The 16,241-nt window shown below is 36.9% G+C and overlaps 1 pseudogene; it reads right to left on the bottom strand.

Annotated features, from left to right (window-relative positions):
* Nucleotides 1-1,922: 1,922 nt before the first annotated feature.
* LOC118782315 overlaps nt 1,923-16,241 on the bottom strand; it is a 244,529-nt pseudogene continuing 230,210 nt past the window's right edge.

The following is a 16,241-nucleotide window of genomic DNA, read 5'->3' on the forward strand; positions in this document are numbered from 1 at the left end:
AGAGAGGTGTAATCACGCAACTCGCCAGCTCCAAGGACTCTTCACTGTCAGTTTTAATAGGTACTCAGACCACACAATCTGCACTGTCCGACAAATTTGGGCTGCTCCAGAACACAGCCTGAACTCATCTTCATAGCATCTCTTTCCATATCACCAGAGAAAATTCCTTTGATCTTGCAGGTAATACCAAATCTTTTGTGCTGTTTTATTTTCCTTTTTTACACTGCAATATGCTGTCTAATATGTGACAGAATGTGTTTAAAATAAGGTATGCTTCTATATAACACGATTCTCACAAAACAACAAGTTTTACATTAGTAAAGCAAGTTGAATAGTTTTACATTATTCCTTCCTTATATCAACATTTCCATGCATTATTAAAATGAATAAACATCATGGATATAAAACAGAGGACTATCAAAGACAGACTTGGTAAGCAGCACACCTCTCCACCAGTAGGAAATGGTTGACCAACATGCCACAGAACAAGGTCAGCCCTCTCCAAACTACAGAGCAAAACAGTAACAATATCAGATTTGACAGATCTCATCTTCACAGATGAGTGAATGGCTATGAATGTGTCAAAATTATAATTAGGTTCATGTAGATATGATTATGAGATGGGCTTTTAGTATCTTTTCCTGAATGTATATTGCCTTATTAAATTACTAACAGAGAATGAAGTGCCTAATTAAACAAAAGCAATTCTCCAATTTGGTATGGGTTATAAACCACTGACTTACTTTTTTGTATTACTTGTTTAGTGTGTGTGTGGGAGGGATACTATTCCATTTATAATCAAAAGGAAATATATAATTACACATCACAAAAGACATACATTTTCTCAACATACAGTGAGATTTCAAGTATCTACTTAGAAAGAAATGGAAATGTATTCTTGGAGAGTCCATTGGTTATAAATAAATTTGGTAACACTTTATTTGAAGGGGTCTACATAAAGGTGACATGTAACTGTAATAAGAATGACATGACACATGTCATGCATATTAATGACACGTTGTTGATGTTTATGACTGTTGTCATAATGTGTCATTCGGTTTTTGGAATGTCAAGTTGACATTGTTTTGGGCGTCATCATTATGACAACTTGACATTAGCCAAGATGACATTATGTGATGATGTCTTTGTCATGACAACTTGACATTAGCCAAGAAAATGTAACCCGTTTACAATGTTGTCATGACAACTTGACATTAGCCAAGAAAGAAATGCAACCCGTTTGGTATGATGTTGTCATGACAACTTGACATAATTGTTACATGAACCAGCTGAAGTAGGCTACTGGGCCAGATGTTTGGCCTGACATATCTTCTAGATTTGTGCTGAAGTGATGGGCCCGAACAATTGACAATGAACAGTTGGCTGTCATGACACCATTATAATACTTTCCTCAACTACAGTGGTACAGTTTTGACTTGTCATTAAGCTGTCACAAAGAACTATTACACACCAAAATACTTTCCTGACAGTGTCATGAATAGTATCATTATACACTATCATGTGCTTACAAAAATCTTAGTCCAGGCAATGGAAGGTTATGGCTGTTTCACTGACCTTATTACATATGCCACAACATATGTGCCACTGCTGCAGTATTGTGTGACCTCTAGAGTGAACAAACATTTACCTACATTGCAAAACCTGTTTAATGACATCAACACTCAAACTCAAGTTACCGAGCAGCAGTTTAATCAAAACCAAGCCAAAGCCCGAAATCATACACATCATCCAAATGGACAACTGTCCTTATCATAGGCACTAAAACAATAAACAAAAAACTGCAATATTTTAATACCTGTAATCCAAACAAAACCCCTGTTCCTTTGTTAACTCCGAACTATCGGGGCATTTGAAGTTCAATGCACTTTATGAGTGAAAAAACAAAACAAAACAATGGTTACTCAGATATATTTATGAAGAATAGGCAGAAGCCCTTTTTTTGGCTGAGAGGATTGCATTCATTTCTTCAGTGACAGCACCACGGCACCTCTTTGCAAAATCTCCAGTCTTTTCTGACTCAGCTACTTGTGCTTCTTGGACCGTTTTCAGCACATCAGGGAACACCATCGCCAGCTCCCCAATGACTGCCGTTCTGGCGATGGTGTTTCTGTCCACATTAATCCGGTCAAAGGCCTGTTTCATTGAGCCCACTTTTTTGTACACCTTGAAAGCTTTGTAACGCCTTACGACACCCTCCACAGTTGTCACTTTAAAAGAAGAAACGAAACAAAACAAAAATTAGATTACACTTAGCTGTTTTCCTAGACTACCAATGATATAGCCAATTAGGATACCAAACTACTTGGGTAAATTTAGGGTAAGAAAACTATTAATTATGTGGAAAAATCAATATCTCTACTTACTTCTTGAATGGCTATGGGAATCTAGGGGTAGGTGTTTGTGGGTCTTTTTGGACTTCTTCTTGGACTTCTTTTTGGAATTCTTCTGGTCCCCTTCATCAGAGCTCGGGCATTCGGAAGAAGAGGATGGGTCAGGAGAACTTGAAGACGATAAAATGAGGTGGCTAGTAGTCTTGCTGGAACCTGTGAAAACGGGTGTGGGGTGGACAAGCATAAAGATGTATAAGTAAACAAAACTCAAATACTTGAAACCATTTCCCAGGTTGATAGTGTAGTGACCTTCTGCAATTGATTATTTGAGAGGTTGATCAGTTAAAGGATAAATCATTAGTATAGTTATGGGCACAATCTCTAAGCCTGTTTTTATAGGAATGTGCCACACTGGTGGACACATGAGTGTATGTACTTAAAATGACAGCAAAATCTATCATTTCTTATTTAACCTCCATGTCACAGCCAAGTGTGGACATCTCATATCTATCTTTCAATGCAAGAAATGTGTGTGTGTATCTCTTTCACGCATAACTCTCGAAACACTGATCCGACTGACCTCAAATTTGGCAGGTGTTTTGCTAATGACACGAGTGAGTGCAGTGCCAGTTTGGTGTTATTTGGACAAAAAACATAAAAGATATCATTAATAGAAGCGCAATTTGCCTTCTGCTGCTCTATCTGCTGTAGCCATGCCCCCTCTCACACATTCTCCTGGAGCAGTACAGTATCAGTGTGCAGGTAAAATGGAAGCCAGACTCCTAGCCCATGTTTTGTCCAAGAAATGACCATGTCTCACTTTAACAATATACACATTGTTTGAATTTCGCATATCTTGCAACATGCTAAAACACGCAAATCCACATGGGTAAGCCATTTGTTAAAATCTACATAAAAGGAAGCGGTAGCCTGAAGTGTCTGCATGTGAACTGAAATCTTTGGAGCTCAACAATACAGACATGGCCTCTGTAGCCTATGCATTTGGCGTGCAATCAGTAATTTCGCAACAACACAGGAACAGACAGGTATGCAGTGCATCTTAAATCTCCACAACTGTACACACCATGTAAGTTACCTGCAACCCAAACAAGCAATTTCAACTCTCACTACCTTGGACCGTCTTTGTAGACTACCTTCAAAAATCAAGTGGTTCCTCTAACTGCACCGGCCTGAAGCTACTGTAGCACGTAACATCACAGATTCAATAAGGATACCTGCACAAATGTAACACTTTCCCGGAAAATGTAGTTTGTACGGGCATTGCACTACTGTATTATAAACAATTCAATGTAGATATTGACCATCCTTACCATCTGCTATTGAAAAACTATTGATGTTTGATGATCTAGCACTTCATGGATAGCATTACAGATGATGACATTGTACCTGACTTTTCACTGGATTTTGGCTCCTTGCTTTCTACATGTGCTCCCTTGAGTTGTGCCACCAAGAAGTCTTTGTCCCTTTTCAGATCAATATTGGCCTCCTCAAGGTGTTTAACACATTCTTCAAGATGACTAATCTTCTGCAGTGCCAATTTGTTCTCCTCTCTTACTTTGGCCATCTGCATCGCGCCAGTTGGTGACCCTACACATTTTGGGGACAAATAAACATAACAAAATTTCTTAATTCTTTTGAACTCATGTTGACTCAAGCATGCTTCATTACTGCATTATCACCCGGAGAAATTAAATACTGCTTTCTGATTGGCTGACACGGTGTGTTAACGGGATGAAGTAGATCTGGTAAAATGTTTAATCACCATTCCATACTAATGCTAAACTGTTCCATGGTCCATGTGTTTTCCTTCTGTCTACATGCATGGGTTGCAACCGGGTGATAAAAGGGAAAACGGCCTTCGAAATATCCCAATATACGGAAATAATGGACTTGGCGGAGGCAACTCCACTCCGCTTCGCATCATGGAGTTCTTTGCCCCTGCCTCGTCCATTATTCCCCTATATCGGGACACCTCAGCAGCCGTTATCCCTAACTTGTCTGAAGACACAATTGTGTAGAATCAATAGATCTATCTGTGGACTACTTAATAGGATGTACACACAGTAATGGTTTTGGGGTCATGTTCTGATGGCAAATTTGTGGGTGTTGGTGTTAATTCAACTTCTCCAGCAGAATGGTGACCATGAGCCTGTTATTTAAGTTAGGCCAAGTTCAAACAACATAAGCATGAAGCATAACCAAAAAAATTGGAACCTAAAAAGATTTCCAGCCTAGATTAGGGGTAAACTGTTTCATTTACATATGAAGCTGTATCAAAGTAACCAATCAGGGAATTTTCAAACAGATGTAACAGATATCAGTTATTTTAACCCCTGGCAGTAATACAGTTAGGCTTAATTTAACATCCAAAGCCCTATTGGTGAGATAAGCCAATCTGAGCAGCCCAGAAAGTTGTGAATCTGTTGCCAACACACACAGTCAGCAGCATTTAAACAATGTTTGATAAATAATATCAGTAATTTTATCATTCTGAGACACTTCAAATTGGCAATTTTGCGCTAGATATTCAGTATATTCAGTCAATATATATTTATGAATTCAGCATCTACATGTTCTCGAAAAACTGTTCAGCGAATTATATTCCTAGCACAACATGAGTCTGAATTTAGCATACAAAGAATGTAGGGCTAATGTATGACTAGTGTACAACTATCTTCTTCAAAAGATAAACCTGCAGTAGATCCATTGTTCTGACAACACTTGAAGAGTTCAGATGCAAAACCAGTTAAGTCCATTTGCAATGAATTTACAGAAATATATTTATTTACTTTACTTTATTATCAGTCCAACTCCTATGGGATTGTTTTGTTTAGATTTATCTTTACTTGATAATAACATTATAATTGCAGTTTGACAGAAATTACTTGGAAATTATTATAAATTATTATAAAAACAACTTAATTTTTGTATATTTCTGAAGATGGACTTAACTGGTTTTGCATCTGAACTCTTCACTTGCTGATCACCATCTCTAGGCTAGGCTGGGATAGGTGCATGTGTTTGCTTTTACAACAAGATTTAACTTACAAGATTTTTTGGGGGAACTTTCCTTTGCCTCCTCCTCCAGGCATGTGTCATCTGTCTTTCTTTTGCTTCCTGCACCACACCTCTTCTTCCCACAAGTTTCCATCTAGGCTAGTGTTAGCCAAAATTGTGGAAAGCAAAAAACACACCATTTGTCATCAGTTAAAATCAACCTGCACAAGTTGGTCATAAGACTGGCAAACCAAGTCATTTAAAACAGACCTTTACTGAAACCTTTACTACTTTAGCCTATTCTGATATAGTTTAGGCTAATGCCCCAACATGCTTTCAGACACATGCCACCCTCCACACACATGCACACCTACACTCATTCACTTACCCACTTAGCACTTAGTGGGATTAACATCAGTATTATTTATTTTTGCACATTTTAAGAGCCAAAACATACGATTTCTTTCTCTCTCTCTAGTATAACGAGAATGATGTGATAAAGAAAATGACAAGAATCTTGAATCTAGCTAATTTACGGTTAACAAAAGTTAGCTAACACTAACTAAAGTTAATGTTAACTGCAAGCTCACTCAACTCAAAAAAAATCACACAGAAATTACAACTAACATGCTTAGTTTAACCTTAACTTACCTCTAAATAGGCTATCTAATGAATGAATGCTTCCACTTCTCTCTTCTGTTCCGACACCGTCAATTGCTTGTAGGCTACCAGGGCTTCTTTAGGTTAGTCACTAGTCATCGTCAGAATTCGCTTGCATTTGACGGTGGTAGTGGTGTTTACGGTAACATGCATGCAGGTTGACAATGCTATGACAAGACTTATTTAAAAATAAATAAATAAATTATTACGCACTCAATTACTATGAGGACGAAAATGGGAAATACTTAAATAGGCCTTATTCTGAACATTTTCAAATTTGACTAGGTGGAGTGCTAGTCTTCTTACGGTACTTGCCGCCTAAATTCAAAATCTAATTCGGCACATGACACTGTTACAACAAGGACTTATAAAAAATACTAGGCGCTCAGATACTATAAAAAAACAGAAGAAAATTTGTTGTATGGATGCAGAAATGGGGAATGCTGAAGAGGATCATGAACTGCAGAAAATGCCATTTTAACATGAAACTGAAGAAACAAAACTGATGGTTTCCGGTGGTAAGCTCCCCTCCTATCTAATAATCTAGCTACTCTTTCAAACAAGATTTTAAGATTTAACTTGGTAAATCTAATAGCTACCACTTTTGCATCTACGTTTTATAGGCTACTATTGCTGTGTTATTATAATGGAAAATAGCTATCAAAGCAGTACTCATATTCTCACCTAGGCTAAGTATTTTTTGATTTATGTGTGATAATTCTAATGCTTTGCTTTAATTTTCCTCAGGGTCTGCAAGCATCACAAAAGCTCCCCCTTGTCTGTACGCAATGGCTCAATATTTTCAAAGTCCCACTTGAATTCATGCTCAGGTAGGCATCCATAATTTATGTGTAGGAATTTCCTATTAACCCATTATAAAGCCATGTCTTTGTTGAAATAGTTGTTTTGGTAGCTGAGACTTGCCCCAGACAGGGTCCCAGTTTTATAGAAACATGGCATGACACCTATGACACTTCATTAATATTTTTGAAGTTTTTGAAATTTCAATGATTGTGAAAGTGCAAGGAACTCCGCTCCCGAGAATTCCAGACCAATTCAAACTCTGGGCCAGATATTGTCTGACCTGACGTGTTAATGATTGCATCTCAAACAAAATCAACTTGACATTAGGCTACAAAACCTGAATGACACTTAATGACAACAGTCATAAATATTAATGACGTGTCATTAATGTTCATGACTTGTTTTATGCCATGTTTATAACAGGCTCATGTCGCCTTTCTTCTCTAAAGGTTTGCACAAGTTTTGCAGTTGCAGCAAGCTCAAAGACATTGTCAAGAATGGCAAAAATACTCAGAGAGGTTGGTGCATGACACATGTAGGGTGACATTAAATGATAAAATGAAAAATGCCCATGATAGTAAAATGCTATAAAAATAACCCATTATAAAATGTATGCGTGATGCTCATAGTATTCCATACAGAGGCATCCCTTTTCAGTGCGTTTGAAAAAAAGAGCTTGCCAATTTCATGTCAGCGTACTGATGTACTGATTTCTGTGTTCCAAGGTGTACATGTCTGCCCTCAGACAACTGAAGGACAGAGGAATGAGAATTGGTGGTCGTCATCGATTTGTTGTAATTGACGAAAGCAAATTCGCCCACAAACGAAAGGTGTATTTGTTTACCTCTGTCCCACAACACAGTTAATCACAGTTAATTAATTGTCAAGGGGCCTTGTCTTCATTGTCTTTGTTCCCACCCCTTACTTTTCAGTATCACCGTGGCCGATGTGGTAACACTTGGCGTCACAAGCGCACGTGGGTCTTTGGGATGCTGGAAGTCGATGGTCACTCCAGAAGACCCATTTTGAAACTTGTCAGGAACCGCTCAAGGTGGACAAATCCAAAGACACGTCAGGACCAATGCATCCATCCTCACAGATGAATGGCGTGCCTACAAGAATCAACTTTCCCAGTATGGGTATAGGCAATTCTCAGTCTGCCACAAGTTAAAACTTTGTAAATCCAGAAACAAGTGCACATACTCAGCACATTGAACGTGCATGGCAGACATACAAAAACCAAATATGGCGTCTCAGGGGGAATCGAACCCCTCAGTCCCTCGAAACACACCTTAAAATGATCGAATGGTACTACTGGTTAGGAATCCGCCATCGTAATGGTGTGCTGGGTAGACTCGTTCATGATTTTAAAAAATTGCAGAAATGATGGCAATGAAATGGCACTTGAAGACTAGTGTTTTAAATGTGAATAGTGTTTGCATGTTCCACACGCACAGTTAGGTTAGCTGGCATCGGTTACATGTGCATGTATTATGGTTTTACAATATTCATTGATGAAATAAACTGTTGTTTAAGTCATGACTAACATTGTAAACGGGTTACATTTTCTTGGCTAATGTCAAGTTGTCATGGGAAAGACACCGTCACATAATGTCATATTGGCTAATGTCAAGTTGTCATAATGATGACGCCCAAAACAATGTCAACTTGACATTCCAAAAACCGAATGACACATTATGACAACAGTCATAAACATCAATAACGTGTCATTAATGTGCATGAGATGTATCATGTCATTCTTATGACAGTTACATGTCACCCTTATGTAGACCCCTTCAAATAAAGTGTTACCATAAATTTTAATCTGCACGCTTTTAATCTCCTCTACACTTTTCATGGGCTAATGAACCCTCTTTGCAGGGAGGGAAAAGAAAAACATTTAGTGTCTGGTCACCTCTATATTGGCTTTGTTGTTCACATACTAAGCACACAGTCAGTGGGAGACAATATTTCCTGCAATAACTATGACAGCCTGTCCAAAACTCTTCTATAAATGTGCAGCAGGATGTCTGTTATGGGAAAACAAATCTTGACTGTGTACTTTCCAGTTACCAGGCATACAGCCATTTTTTAAATGAAATTCTATATGCATTTTATTTAGATCTTTTTAATAGCCTTCTGCAGATTATTCTGAAAATATGTTTTGTCATCATGCCTTTTTTTCTTTTTACTCCATATGTAGTGCTATCCTGTTTCTACTCAACATACTAATTGACTTCTTGTTTCATGTTAGGTGTACTGACAGGTAAAGCAGTGAAATGGTTCAATCTGTGGTGGAACTAGTAGCCAGTTCAGAGGGGGAATGCTTCATCATTTCTTATTGCAGAGTGACAGATATTCAAACACTCTTTCAGAATAACTGCAGCCTATCATGGAATATACACATGCTGCTGTTTCCTTGGTTACAAGGATGTTGTTTAGTTCAGACAGTGCAATACGGATTTGTAAAGGTGCACATAGGAATCCCATTTCTATTTAGTAGTTTTCCCCCTTTTTGTCCATTTATGACCATAGAATTTTGGTCAGTATATATTTTTTAAATGTCTGATGATATTTACATTTTTTAAATGTCTATTTTTGTCTTTATTGGTACATACTTAAAGTCTAATTACAAAAACACAGAGTGTGTTATATGTATAAACAAAAATATTCTCTTTGTCAGTAAAACATCTGCTATTAAAACCATTGACATCATAATTAAGGTTATACCAAACAGTTTCTCCCACATTGTCTCATAAATGATATTGGGCATAATGAGGCTTAGCCTGTTATCTTATGTACTGTTGCTGAGCATTCCAAGCAATGCAGTTCCTTGAAAATGTATTTTCATCATTATTATCCATTATTGGTAAGCTGTTATTATACTGAAAAATTGGTAATATTGTTAGTTTCAGAATATTTGTTTTATTTATAAGGTAGCTAGCTCCATAGCAAGATGTAATGTGTAATTTGGCCAAAGTTCTACTTGCACATCTTCATTGTTTGTACACGTGAGAATTTGAAGAGAGTTTGCACTTGCAGCTCTCACAAAACTGTCAGCATTAAGGTTAGGGTGGGGTTTAACATATCTGAAGGGCAGAAAAATAGATAAGCTATATTGTCCTGTCTAGAGGCAAACATTGTCTATGAAAATTAGTTACTTCTCACATTCTTCCATTTGCTTTGGCAGCAGAAGTTTAAGAGTGGTCCTTGAGCTGACCAAGACATTTTCAGCACCTTTAGCTGTTTGTATTTTTTTCCTATCAGGCAGATATGAAGTGGAAGTTTATGAGCAGGTGGAGCGACACCAGGCTTGTGTCAGTGTGCCAGGAAAGTCAAGAGTCTATTATTCTGGAAAGGTATTAAATGGGTTTTTCAAATTGAAGCTCAGGAAAGCACAGCTTTACCCAGTAAATCCAGAGCCGGACTCAAGTGGCTAACATCAGCCCAGATATATTCTTAATCATTCTATTACTGAAGTAGCTCCTTGGGTGATTGCTGCAAGCCAGCATTCATCAGGCAGTACAGCATGTGCACACCAGAAATCCCATTTATGTCTCCTCTCAGTCTGTTTAGATGGAGAAACATGTCTGACATTGAGCACTGTTCATTGCCTTTTGATTAAACTTATAAATGAAGCATTTTGTAACTGCAGTAAAATTATACGTGCCAAGTTACACTATTTTCCACCCAAAAGAAGCTGACATGGACATTATCAATAAAATATATTGATAAAATTCAAAATGCACTGACTGCTTTTGTTGTTGTAATTCTTTGATTTGCCACTATTCAATAAACAGAAGGACAAATACAAATCTGCAATTTATAAATCAAATTTAAATTTGCCTTAGCAATTAAGGTAATTTTCATGCCTAATGTACTTGCTGAAGTCTGGATTTTGGTTTGTTAGTCAAATTTCAATTAACTGAAATGCTCGCATTGCCTTATGTAAGGTTCACTGGCACATTTAGAATCAATTTGCTGAAAATTCAGTTTAAGAAATATCACGCTTCAATATTTAACATTTATACACTTATTATACATCTTTTTTAAGCTGCTATGAAGCCATCTTGGAAATACATTATTGCTTACACAAAATTAATAGTCACTGACATTGTCTGTGGATGCCCACCATAATGCTACTGTAATGTACTGGACTAGTTTTACATTTTTTTCAGCAATCACCTGATCATTAAAAAAAATCAATGTTTAGCTTGATCACAACAAAAGTGAAAGATTTGTAAGATAAAAGATTCAGAAAGTTTCAATTTTGGTTTGAAATCCTGTCTTTTGATTTGACAGATGAGGAAGAAAATATAGACACATCTGACCAAATGGACTGAACTATGGGATAAATAAATTCAATCTGAATAAGGCTTTCCAAGGAATAAAGTGTGAAGGAACCTTAACCTTTTAATTTGGATTTATGCTATGTATATGAAAGGCTAGGTCATATAATTACTTTGTAGTGTAAACCTCATTGACAACAGTGCATTTCTTATTTTAGAAGTACAGTGCTATCCCCTTTCCACTTCAGCCAGTCTGAATATGGTACCATATCATAGTAAGGCATGCAATCCACATGTAGAATGTATGACTAATATAGCACTCTAGAACATGTGAACATGTGACTATGCCACCTTTTGGGTTTTTCGGGAGCAAAGAGATACAAATATTGGGGAAGTATGCAATTGAAAAAGCCCGTTTGAGAGTCTTTAAAAACTGGCAGGTTGGTGATGAAATAAATATTTATTCACATAGTAACACACTATCACTGGGTGGTATATAATCTATATTTCAAACAGCGATTATGTCATAAGGCCAAACCATAGCAAGCACCCTGGATAAGCAAATGTTATATTCAATGAAAAAAAAGATTTCACTTCTTGTTTCAGAGCAAGCATCATTTATTAGAATCAATACAAACAGTAATGAGACTGAATGAGGCCTCCTATAGGCTATGGTGTATATTCTAATTCAGTGAGACTAAAAAGTGACTAACCCATTAGAGAGCCTTGTGAAATGGATCACAAACCCAGGGCACAGATTAATCACAGATCTGCCCCTGACAACACCAGCTCGCAAAAGGAAGTGGACCTAGTGCATCACCAAATTAAGGAAAAAAACTGTGGTGAAGTATGTGTGAAAGGCAGTAAGTACAAATGTGCAAATGTCTAAAAGAGAAACATCAGGTAACTTTAAGGTACAGGTAACTTTAATTGGTACCTACCGCATAAGCCCAGGGCTACAGTAGGTAACAATTATGTTATATTTCACACAGTGAATGCTAATGATAGGCAATTACACATTTATAAACATCACTGCTCTACATGTCAAATTATAAAACTGTTATAACTAATAAAAGTAGATATTAGGTGTGACATGACAAGGTGAGAAGTGTTATTATTATTATTAATATTAATATTATTATTATTATTATTATTATCATTAGTAATAGTAGTGTTTTCTAAAAGTACTCTTAGTAAAACAAATGCATCATTTCTAATGTATGAAAAGGAATGAAAGGATATTCATCTGATAACAGGTACAGTGGTATTCAATATTAAATCTTCGCTTTATACCCATTTAATTCCAAAGAAATTATAAATAAATGTTTCATAAAGATGAACTTACACTTACACTTACAAGCAAGTGAAAGTGGATAAAATGCAAAAAAAGCCATTTAACAATAAAACAGATCTGCAGGCGTGGAAGTCTCGTTCACAGTGGAGGAAAATGGCACCATGTGTCTTTCAGGTACCTGCTATGAAGCACAAGCAGATGGCTCCGACGGCTGTTCTTAGGTTGGAGAACAGTTTGGCTCCTTTTCCCTGGAGCCTGACCTGTTTCATGTGGGAATTCAGCATAGTATGCTCACACTGACGCACAGACCATCCTTGCTGGCGCTGGAACTTTAACTCACACCTCTCTTCCTATTTTTTTCAGCATTTTTTTCTAGCCCATTTGAAAGGTACATCAAGGGAGAAATTGTTGCATTCAGGCAAAAAAGGTGTTGTTACTTGCAGGTGCATGAAACATATAAACATAACCAGTCTGTCTGCTGTCAGCATATGGTGAAAATGATGAAAAAAGCTTAATCACCATTTTTATTGTCAAATTTTGTGTCAGTTTAGGGCTTAAACCACACACTGTAAAAACCAATGAGGTAACAACTCAAAAAAATTGTTGAAACTGATTACAAAAAAACATACAACACATTTTTTGGTTCAAGTACAATTAACATTTTCTATTGAAGTACTTTTAACTTAGATTTTTTGCATTCAATGTGCTTAACAAATCCAAGTATAATTACCTTTTTTGATTCAAGTTCTTCTTACTTAGGGTTTTTGTTCTCAGTGTGCTTAACAAATCTGAGCACACTTATTAAATATTATTTAGTTATTTTTATCTCTAAAGTATTTTTTTTTTATTTTAGGCATACTTAGAAGTTTCACAAACCTCTACTTGCTAACCCATATTTACCTTTAAATTCAATGATAATCACGCTACTTAACTTAAAATCCACAACCATAAACAATGTTTCAAGGATATGTCATACAAAAATCACAAGATAATATATGGACAATTCACTGGCCTTTTTATTAACCAATGTCAATAAAACATTAGTTGGCACCATTATTTATTTGGAAATAAATTCAATGCTAATGATACAAAACAGTCATTGCACTGTAGTGGAAAGTATAAAAACAAACCAAAAAAAAAAAACAGTAGCCTACTGCACTGTATATACATTCCAAGACCAGTGTGAAATTTGAAGCATTTGTAGAAATAACAGATATGTTTACATTCACATTCAAGCACATTTCTTTAAATGAGTTTACATCAAAATGTGTCAAAAGCTGCAACAAAAGTGGTACTGTGAGTAATTGACTAATCGGTTATTCAACAATATAAAATTTATCAAATTTTGGTTGATTGGTCTACACTTGTCAGGTAAAAGTAAGGTGTAACATCTAAAACTTGACTGAAGTTTTTTTTTTTTTTTTTTTTTAAATAAGATGCAAAGTTTTCAGTATTTAATGCTGGCTAGATAAAGCTAAAAAGAAAAAAAAAATGTTTCTTTAGCTTCCAGTGATGTTGTGATGCACATTTCCACAATCATATGTGAAACCTTATTTTTCTTTTTAGGTCTAAAGTAATTGTATGGAGTAATTTAAAACAAAACATTAAATTAATGATTACTGATTAAATTAATCGATTGCTCATTGCATTGCATTATGTATTTAATGCTGGCTAGGTAAAGCTAAAAAGAAAACTAGAGGATTTTCAAAACTTAACCAATTATAAAAATGTGGGAGACAGACATAATGACAGATTTGACCGTTTTTTTATATTTTAATCATAAGAATGCACACACCAGACAATTCAGTCAAGATGCAGGACACACACAATTTCAAAGATGCAGGACACACACGATTTCAGAGTGGCCATTCTAGGGACTTGGGATCTCACAGAAACTTGCATGATTAAACATGGAGGCGGACCGTCGGCTTCAGCTTGCTGCACTTGTGTGTGCTATATTTTGCACAGAAAAAAACAGGAGATAAAAACTGTGGATGAAGTCATGGCTGAGAAGACAGAATCAGCATGGCTTATACATTTTGCAGTGTGAATTGGAAATAAAGTTTTATTGTTAGTCTCAAACGGGGCTAGTGCAAACTACTGCTACAAGCTAACGCTTATTGTTATTTGTACAGAAGAGTGAAACCTGTGATCATTAGAAATGTAGTCATTTTTATACATTCTCTGGCCTTCCACTGCCATGGAGATGCTGTTCCATATTGATATTACTGTGCTCTGGGCTTGTAAGAAGGTTACTGTCAATTGCTGGGTAGAAAAAAATTATGTGCATCATGCATTCTTTCAGTGCCCTGCCTTAAATTTCCTTGCCTTTATTTGTATTACAATGTTGAACTTGTCCTCCTTTTCAATGGTTCATCTGGCTCGGGAGACAAAACTCCTGTTCGTGCTGTTGGCAGTCATGCTTCTGTTCTACACAAGCATGCAACATCCAGTTGGTGATGCTTCTCGGTCAGCTCGCTCTCATTGGCTGTTGTGGGTTCCTGCTCAATATTGTATCACTGTTCCTTTCACACTACAGGATTTTAAGTCGTTTGATATTTATGATTCGAAATCGGAGAGACTCCAATCAAGTCGGTAACATTAAGATTATGTCTATAAACCCCCCACACTACAGGACCATTTGGGCAGTTATCGGGTCAGACCAGCCTCAAGTCAGGAATGCTTCCGCAATTATTGGAGGGAATTAAACCCAAAATTTGCCCAATTATCCTGTAGTGTGGGGCCAGCATTATACTCATACGCAACCTGATTAATCATTAGCAGCAACAATGAACAACAGTTCAAGTTTTAATAAATTCTATGCAGTAAAACAATATTCAAGTAAAACTGTGTAGAAAAAAAAACAACTTTGAAACTTCTATAGTTTCTTATCAGCCCATCAAATGTGTAGCCATAAGTCATAAAACAACTATGGGAAATAAGTGCATTGAAACCTTACGTGCAATCTGAAAATATAGCACTGCTTTTTGGAAAAAAAATATCCATCAGTAGCAGTGACATTTAAATTGTCACTTACAGTCCTATAAACTGACAAGAACATAAAGCTCAAACACAAATTGGCATAATAGTAAGCTAATAATAGTAGCAGTGCAAGACATCTTGTGGCTGGTTTCGTCCTAAGACTAGAACAGTTGCTTTGGTCACCTAACTAATTCCAATGCCAAAAGATCGTTTTTCAGACTCAACACCCTAGGCTTCAACTTCACATCCTCTAGTCCCATCAAGACTTCCTGTGTGAAGTCAAAGGTATTGGACATGTCTTCTGGATAACTTAGATGCAGGGCATATATCAAGCCAAACAGCATCACAAAGGCTTCAGCCAATATGGAAAAACCATGGACTACAATGTTACCCTCCAGCACAATGGCAGTCCTCTCAGGATTCAGGTGGGTTTCATCTATCATGCTGCCCACTATGAAGAGCCAAACAGGCATTTCACCCAGGTCAAGTTCATTGCTCTGTGCCACCTGAAAAGGAGACATGAGCAGAAAATCTGTTACTTTCTAAAACAGTGGTTCTCAACCTTTTTGCCCCCAAGGCCCCCCCCCCATGTCCAAAGAAATATTCCAGGGCCCCCCACATGAGACATGATAATCTGTCATCAGGTTGTACAAGAGGAAATGTCATAGGGTCACCCAAAGTGACAGGTTTCATGCTCTAGGCAACATGAATTTAACCAACATGCATGGCAATCCACCAATTAAATTTGGAGATATGCTGCTCTGAACTGTGAACAACATGGTGATGTATAGGCCCCTGGTTCCCAAAGGGACAAAAAATATATTTGTCTTATTAGCAGCTATA

Source organism: Megalops cyprinoides, chromosome 8, assembly GCF_013368585.1.
Source record: "Megalops cyprinoides isolate fMegCyp1 chromosome 8, fMegCyp1.pri, whole genome shotgun sequence".
NCBI lineage: Eukaryota > Metazoa > Chordata > Actinopteri > Elopiformes > Megalopidae > Megalops > Megalops cyprinoides.